The sequence below is a fragment of the Petromyzon marinus genome, chromosome 17, assembly GCF_048934315.1.
Source record: "Petromyzon marinus isolate PM22_M1 ecotype Great Lakes invasive population chromosome 17, UKy_Petmar_22M1.pri1.0, whole genome shotgun sequence".
NCBI classification, from domain to species: Eukaryota; Metazoa; Chordata; class Hyperoartia; order Petromyzontiformes; family Petromyzontidae; genus Petromyzon; species Petromyzon marinus.
In genome coordinates, this window is record NC_133683.1 from 8,542,383 (window position 1) to 8,551,644 (window position 9,262).

Consider the following 9,262-nt stretch of genomic DNA (forward strand, 5'->3'; position numbering starts at 1 on the left):
ATGGCCGATATATAGTAATATAGTTTTTATCTGTCTAAAATGCCGCCAACAACAGAACCATCATCTCTCTTATTATACTATATATCGGCCATGTCCATGTATTATATGTGTCTAAAACGCCGCAAACAACAGATATAATACATGGACATGGCCGATATATAGTAATAATAGATGATGGTTCTGTTGTTGGTGGCATTTTAGACAATATAATACATGGACATGGCCGATATATAGTAATAATAGAGATGATGGTTCTGTTGTTGGTGGCGTTTTAGACAGATATAATACTATATTACTATATATCGGCCATGTCCATGTATTATACCTATCTAAAACGCTGCCAACAACATAACCATCATCTCTCTATTATTACTATATATCGGCCATGTCCATGTATTATCTGTTGTTTGCGGCGTTTTAGACAGATATAATACATGGACATGGCCGATATATAGTAAGAATAGACAGATGGTAGTTCTGTTGTTGGCGGCATTTTAGACAGATAAAAAACTATATTACTATATATCGGCCACGTCCATGTATTAAATTATCTAAAACGCTGCCAACAACAGAACCATCATCTATATATTAGTACTATATATCGGCCATGTCCATGTATCATATCTGTTGTTTGCGGCGTTTTAGACAGATATAATACATGTACATGGCCGATATATAGTAATAATAGAGAGATGATGGTTCTGTTGTTGGCGGCATTTTAGACAGATAAAAAACTATATTACTATATATCGGCCACGTCCATGTATTATATTGTCTAAAACGCCGCCAACAACAGAACCACCATCTATCTATTATTACTATATATCGGCCATGTCCATGTATTATATTGTCTAAAACGCCGCCAACAACAGAACCATCATCTATCTATTATTACTATATATAGGCCATGTCCATTTATCATATCTGTTGTTTGCGGCGTTTTAGACAGATATAATACATGGACAGGCCATATTTAGTAATAATAGAGAGATGATGGTTCTGTTGTTGGTGGCGTTTTAGACAGATAAAAAATGTATTACTATATATCGGCCATGTCCATGCATTATATCTGTCTAAAACGCCGCCAACAACAGAACCATCATCTATCTGTGATTACTATATATCGGCCATGTCCATGTATTATATCTGTCTAAAACGCCGAAAACAACAGATATAATACATGGACATGGCTGATATATAGTAATAATAGAGAAATGATGGTTCTGTTGTTGGCGGCGTTTTAGATAGATATAATACTATATTCCTATATATCGGCCATGTCCATGTATTATATTGTCTAAAACGCCGCCAAGAACAGAACCATCATCTATCTATTATTACTATATATCGGCCATGTCCATGTATTATATCTGTTGTGTGTGGCGTTTTAGACAGATATAATACATGTTCATGGCCGATATATAGTAATATAGTTTTTATCTGTCTAAAATGCCGCCAACAACAGAACCATCATCTCTCTTATTATACTATATATCGGCCATGTCCATGTATTATATGTGTCTAAAACGCCGCAAACAAAAGATATAATACATGGACATGGCCGATATATAGTAATAATAGATGATGGTTCTGTTGTTGGTGGCATTTTAGACAATATAATACATGGACATGGCCGATATATAGTAATAATAGAGATGATGGTTCTGTTGTTGGTGGCGTTTTAGACAGATATAATACTATATTACTATATATCGGCCATGTCCATGTATTATACCTATCTAAAACGCTGCCAACAACATAACCATCATCTCTCTATTATTACTATATATCGGCCATGTCCATGTATTATCTGTTGTTTGCGGCGTTTTAGACAGATATAATACATGTACGTGGCCGATATAAAGTAATAATAGAGAGATGATGGTTCTGTTGTTGGCGACATTTTAGACAGATATAATACTATATTACTATATATCGCCATGTCCATGTATTATATTGTCTAAAACGCCGCCAACAACAGAACCATCATCTATCTATTATTACTATATATCGGCCATGTCCATGTATTATATCTGTTGTGTGCGGCGTTTTAGACGGATATAATACATGTACATGGCCGATATATAGTAATAATAGAGAGATGATGGTTCTGTTGTTGGCGACATTTTAGACAGATATAATACTATATTACTATATATCGGCCATGTCCATGTATTATATTGTCTAAAACGCCGCCAACAACAGAACCATCATCTATCTATTATTACTATATCGGCCATGTCCATGTATTATATCTGTTGTTTGCGACCTTTTAGACAGATATAATACATGGACATGGCCGATATATAGTAATAAGATAGATGGTTCTGGTGTTGGTGGCGTTTTAGACAGATAAAAAATTGTATTACTATGTATCGGCCATGTCCATGTATTATATCTGTCTAAAACGCCGCCAACAACAGAACCATCATCTCTCTGTGATTACTATATATCGGCCATGTCCATGTCCTTTATTATGAATCCATGTATTATATCTGTCTAAAACGCCGAAAACAACAGATATAATACATGGACATGGCTGATATATAGTAATAATAGAGAAATGATGGTTCTTTTGTTGGCGGCGTTTTAGACAGATATAATACTATATTACTATATATCGGCCATGTCCATGTATTATATTGTCTAAAACGCCGCCAAGAACAGAACCATCATCTATCTATTATTACTATATATCGGCCATGTCCATGTATTATATCTGTTGTGTGCGGCGTTTTAGACAGATATAATACATGTACATGGCCGATATATAGTAATAATAGAGAGATGATGGTTCTGTTGTTGGCGACATTTTAGACAGATATAATACTATATTACTATATATCGGCCATGTCGATGTATTATATTGTCTAAAACGCCGCCAACAACAGAACCATCATCTATCTATTATTACTATATATCGGCCATGTCCATGTATTATATCTGTTGTTTGCGACCTTTTAGGCAGAGATAATACATGGACATGGCCGATATATAGTAATAAGAGAGATGATGGTTCTGGTGTTGGCGGCATTTTAGACAAATTAAAAACTATATTACTATATATCGGCCATGTCCATGTATTATAGTGTCTAAAACGCCACCAACAACAGAACCACCATCTATCTATTATTACTATATTGGCCATGTCCATGTATTATATTGTCTAAAACGCCGCCAACAACAGAACCATCATCTATCTATTATTACTATATATCGGCCATGTCCATTTATCATATCTGTTGTTTGCGGCATTTTAGACAGATATAATACATGGACGGCCAATATATAGTAATAATAGAGAAATGATGGTTCCGTTGTTGGTGGCGTTTTAGACAGATAAAAAACTATATTACTATATATCGGCCATGTCCATGTATTATTTCTGTCTAAAACGCCGCAAACAACAGAACCATCATCTCTCTGTGATCACTATATATCGGCCATGTCCATGTATTATATCTGTCTAAAACGCCACAAACAACAGATATAATACATGGACATGGCCGATATATAGTAATAATAGAGAGATGATGGTTGTTGTTGGCGGCGTTTTAGACAGATATAATACTATATTACTATATATCGGCCATGTCCATGTATTATATTGTCTAAAACGCCACCAACAACAGAACCATCATCTATCTATTATTACTATACATCGGCCATGTCCATGTATTATATCTGTTGTTTGCGGCATTTTAGACAGATATAATACATGTACATGGCCGATATATAGTAATAATAGATAGATGATGGTTCTGTTGTTGGCGGCGTTTTAGACAATATAATACATGGACATGGCCGATAAAGAGTAATAACAGATAAATGATGGTTCTGTTGTTGGTGGCGTTTTAGAGAATATAACACATGGACGTGGCCGATATATAGTAAGTTTTTTATTTGTCTAAAATGCCGCCAATAGAACCATCATCTCTCTATTATTACTATATATTGGCCATGTCCATGTATTATATCTGTCTAAAACGCCGCCAACAACAGAACCATCATCTATCTATTATTACTATATATCGGCCATGTCCACTTATCATATCTGTTGTTTGCGGCATTTTAGACAGATATAATACATGGACGGCCAATATATAGTAATAATAGAGAGATGATGGTTCCGTTGTTGGTGGCGTTTTAGACAGATAAAAAACTATATTACTATATATCGGCCATGTCCATTTATTATTTCTGTCTAAAACGCCGCAAACAACAGAACCATCATCTCTCTGTGATCACTATATATCGGCCATGTCCATGTATTATATCTGTCTAAAACGCCGCAAACAACAGATATAATACATGGACATGGCCGATATATAGTAATAATAGAGAGATGATGGTTGTTGTTGGCGGCGTTTTAGACAGATATAATACTATATTACTATATATCGGCCATGTCCATGTATTATATTGTCTAAAACGCCACCAACAACAGAACCACCATCTATCTATTATTACTATACATCGGCCATGTCCATGTATTATATCTGTTGTTTGCGGCATTTTAGACAGATATAATACATGTACATGGCCGATATATAGTAATAATAGATAGATGATGGTTCTGTTGTTGGCGGCGTTTTAGACAATATAATACATGGACATGACCGATATAGAGTAATAACAGATAGATGATGGTTCTGTTGTTGGTGGCGTTTTAGACAATATAACACATGGACGTGGCCGATATATAGTAAGTTTTTTATCTGTCTAAAATGCCGCCAATAGAACCATCATCTCTCTATTATTACTATATATCGGCCATGTCCATGTATTATATCTGTCTAAAACGCCACCAACAACAGAACCATCATCTATCTATTATTACTATATATCGGCCATGTCCAAGTATTAAATCTGTTGTTTGCGGCGTTTTAGACAGATATAATACATGGACATAGCCGATATATAGTAATAATAGATAGATGATGGTTCTGTTGTTGGCGGCGTTTTAGACAATATAATACATGGACATGGCCGATATATAGTAATATAGTATTATATCTGTCTAAAATGTCGCCAACAACAGAACCATCATCTCTCTATTATTACTATATATCGGCCATGTACATGTATTATATCTGTCTAAAACGCCGCACACAACAGATATAATACATGGACATGGCCGATATATAGTAATAATAGATAGATGATGGTTCTGTTGTTGGCGGCGTTTTAGACAATATAATACATGGACATGGCCGATATATAGTAATATAGTATTATATCTGTCTAAAATGTCGCCAACAACAGAAACATCATCTCTCTATTATTACTATATATCGGCCATGTACATGTATTATATCTGTCTAAAACGCCGCACACAACAGATATAATACATGGACATGGCCGATATATAGTAATAATAGAGAGATGATGGTTCTGTTGTTGGCGACAATTTAGACAGATATAATACTATATTACTATATATCGGCCATGTCCATGTATTATATTGTCTAAAACGCCGCCAACAACAGAACCATCATCTATCTATTATTACTATATATCGGCCATGTCCATGTATTATATCTGTTGTTTGCGACCTTTTAGACAGATATAATACATGGACATGGCCGATATATAATAATAAGATAGATGATGGTTCTGGTGTTGGTGGCGTTTTAGACAGATAAAAAATGATTTCCTATATATCGGCCATGTCCATGTATTATATCTGTCTAAAACGCCGCCAACAACAGAACCATCATCTCTCTGTGATTACTATATATCGGCCATGTCCATGTATTATATTTGTCTAAAACGCCGTAAACAACAGATATAATACATGGACATGGCTGATATATAGTAAAAATAGAGAAATGATGGTTCTTTTGTTGGCGGCGTTTTAGACAGATATAATACAATATTACTATATATCGGCCATGTCCATGTATTATATTGTCTAAAACGCCGCCAAGAACAGAACCATCATCTATCTATTATTACTATATATCGGCCATGTCCATGTATTATATCTGTTGTGTGCGGCGTTTTAGACAGATATAATACATGTACGTGGCCGATATATAGTAATAATAGAGAGATGATGGTTCTGTTGTTGGCGACATTTTAGACAGATATAATACTATATTACTATATATCGGCCATGTCCATGTATTATATTGTCTAAAACGCCGCCAACAACAGAACCATCATCTATCTATTATTACTATATATCGGCCATGTCCATGTATTATATCTGTTGTGTGCGGCGTTTTAGACAGATATAATACATGTACATGGCCGATATATAGTAATAATAGAGAGATGATGGTTCTGTTGTTGGCGACATTTTAGACAGATATAATACTATATTACTATATATCGGCCATGTCCATGTATTATATTGTCTAAAACGCCGCCAACAACAGAACCATCATCTATCTATTATTACTATATATCGGCCATGTCCATTTATCATATCTGTTGTTTGCGGCATTTTAGACAGATATAATACATGGACGGCCAATATATAGTAATAATAGAGAAATGATGGTTCCGTTGTTGGTGGCGTTTTAGACAGATAAAAAACTATATTACTATATATCGGCCATGTCCATGTATTATTTCTGTCTAAAACGCCGCAAACAACAGAACCATCATCTCTCTGTGATCACTATATATCGGCCATGTCCATGTATTATATCTGTCTAAAACGCCGCAAACAACAGATATAATACATGGACATGGCCGATACATAGTAATAATAGAGATTATGGTTGTTGTTGGCGGCGTTTTAGACAGATATAATACTATATTACTATATATCGGCCATGTCCATGTATTATATTGTCTAAACGCCACCAACAACAGAACCATCTATCTATTATTACTATACATCGGCCATGTCCATGTATTATATCTGTTGTTTGCGGCATTTTAGACAGATATAATACATGTACATGGCCGATATATAGTAATAATAGATAGATGATGGTTCTGTTGTTGGCGGCGTTTTAGACAATATAATACATGGACATGGCCGATATAGAGTAATAACAGATAAATGATGGTTCTGTTGTTGGTGGCGTTTTAGAGAATATAACACATGTACGTGGCCGATATATGGTAAGTTTTTTATTTGTCTAAAATGCCGCCAATAGAACCATCATCTCTCTATTATTACTATATATCGGCCATGTCCATGTATTATATCTGTCTAAAACGCCGCCAACAACAGAACCATCATCTATCTATTATTACTATATATCGGCCATGTCCATTTATCATATCTGTTGTTTGCGGCATTTTAGACAGATATAATACATGGACGGCCAATATATAGTAATAATAGAGAGATGATGGTTCCGTTGTTGGTGGCGTTTTAGACAGATAAAAAACTATATTACTATATATCGGCCATGTCCATGTATTATTTCTGTCTAAAACGCCGCAAACAACAGAACCATCATCTCTCTGTGATCACTATATATCGGCCATGTCCATGTATTATATCTGTCTAAAACGCCGCAAACAACAGATATAATACATGGACATGGCCGATATATAGTAATAATAGAGAGATGATGGTTGTTGTTGGCGGCGTTTTAGACAGATATAATACTATATTACTATATATCGGCCATGTCCATGTATTATATTGTCTAAAACGCCACCAACAACAGAACCATCATCTATCTATTATTACTATACATCGGCCATGTCCATGTATTATATCTGTTGTTTGCGGCATTTTAGACAGATATAATACATGTACATGGCCGATATATAGTAATAATAGATAGATGATGGTTCTGTTGTTGGCAGCGTTTTAGACAATATAATACATGGACATGGCCGATATAGAGTAATAACAGATAGATGATGGTTCTGTTGTTGGTGGCGTTTTAGACAATATAACACATGGACGTGGCCGATATATAGTAAGTTTTTTATCTGTCTAAAATGCCACCAATAGAACCATCATCTCTCTATTATTACTATATATCGGCCATGTCCATGTATTATATCTGTCTAAAACGCCACCAACAACAGAACCATCATCTATCTATTATTACTATATATCGGCCATGTCCAAGTATTAAATCTGTTGTTTGCGGCGTTTTAGACAGATATAATACATGGACATGGCCGATATATAGTAATAATAGAGAGATGATGGTTCTGTTGTTGGCGGCGTTTTAGACAGATATAATACTATATTACTATATATCGGCCACGTCCATGTATTATATCTATCTAAAACGCTGCCAACCAAAGAACCAACATCTATCTATTATTACTATATCGGCCATGTCCATGTATTATATCTGTTGTTTGCGGCGTTTTAGACAGATATAATACATGTACATGGCCGATATATAGTAATAATAGAGAGATGATGGTTCTGTTGTTGGCGGCATTTTAGACAGATAAAAAACTATATTACTACATATCGGCCACGTCCATGTATTATATTGTCTAAAACGCCGCCAACAACAGAACCACCATCTATCTATTATTACTATATATAGGCCATGTACATTTATCATATCTGTTGTTTGCGGCGTTTTAGACAGATATAATACATGGACAGCCGATATTTAGTAATAATAGAGAGATGATGGTTCTGTTGTTGGTGGCGTTTTAGACAGATAAAAAATGTATTACATATATCGGCCATGTACATGTATTATATCTGTCTAAAATTCCGCCAACAACAGAACCATCATCTCTCTGTGATTACCATATATCGGCCATGTCCATGTATTATATCTGTCTAAAACGCCGCAAACAACAGATATAATACATGGACATGGCCGATATATAGTAACAATAGAGAAATGATGGTTCTGTTGTTGGCGGCGTTTTAGACAGATATAATACTATATTACTATATATCGGCCATGTCCATGTATTATATTGTCTAAAACGCTGCCAAGAACAGAACCATCATCTATCTATTATTACTATATATCGGCCATTTCCATGTATATCTGTTGTTTGCGGCGTTTTAGACAGTGTTAGACCAGAGAAACGCCAAAAGCGGAATAGTACAATGTGTTTGCTCGTGGTGGGCACTGGACGTTGAGGACAATAAAGGTGATCCAGGAAGTGCCGCATTTGCAGTCGTTCGTTACATTTGGATGGTGTACCTGGGCAAGATCTCTCGCAACCAAGGCTGTCCTTTCTCTTGTATGCCTGTCCTGGTATTGTCCAAAAGTGTTCACGACATTCAACGTGCCAAAAGTGAGTGGCGTCACCGTCGTTCTTTTTTTCTTGAAGGAGGAAACCACAGAAGTGGGATCCC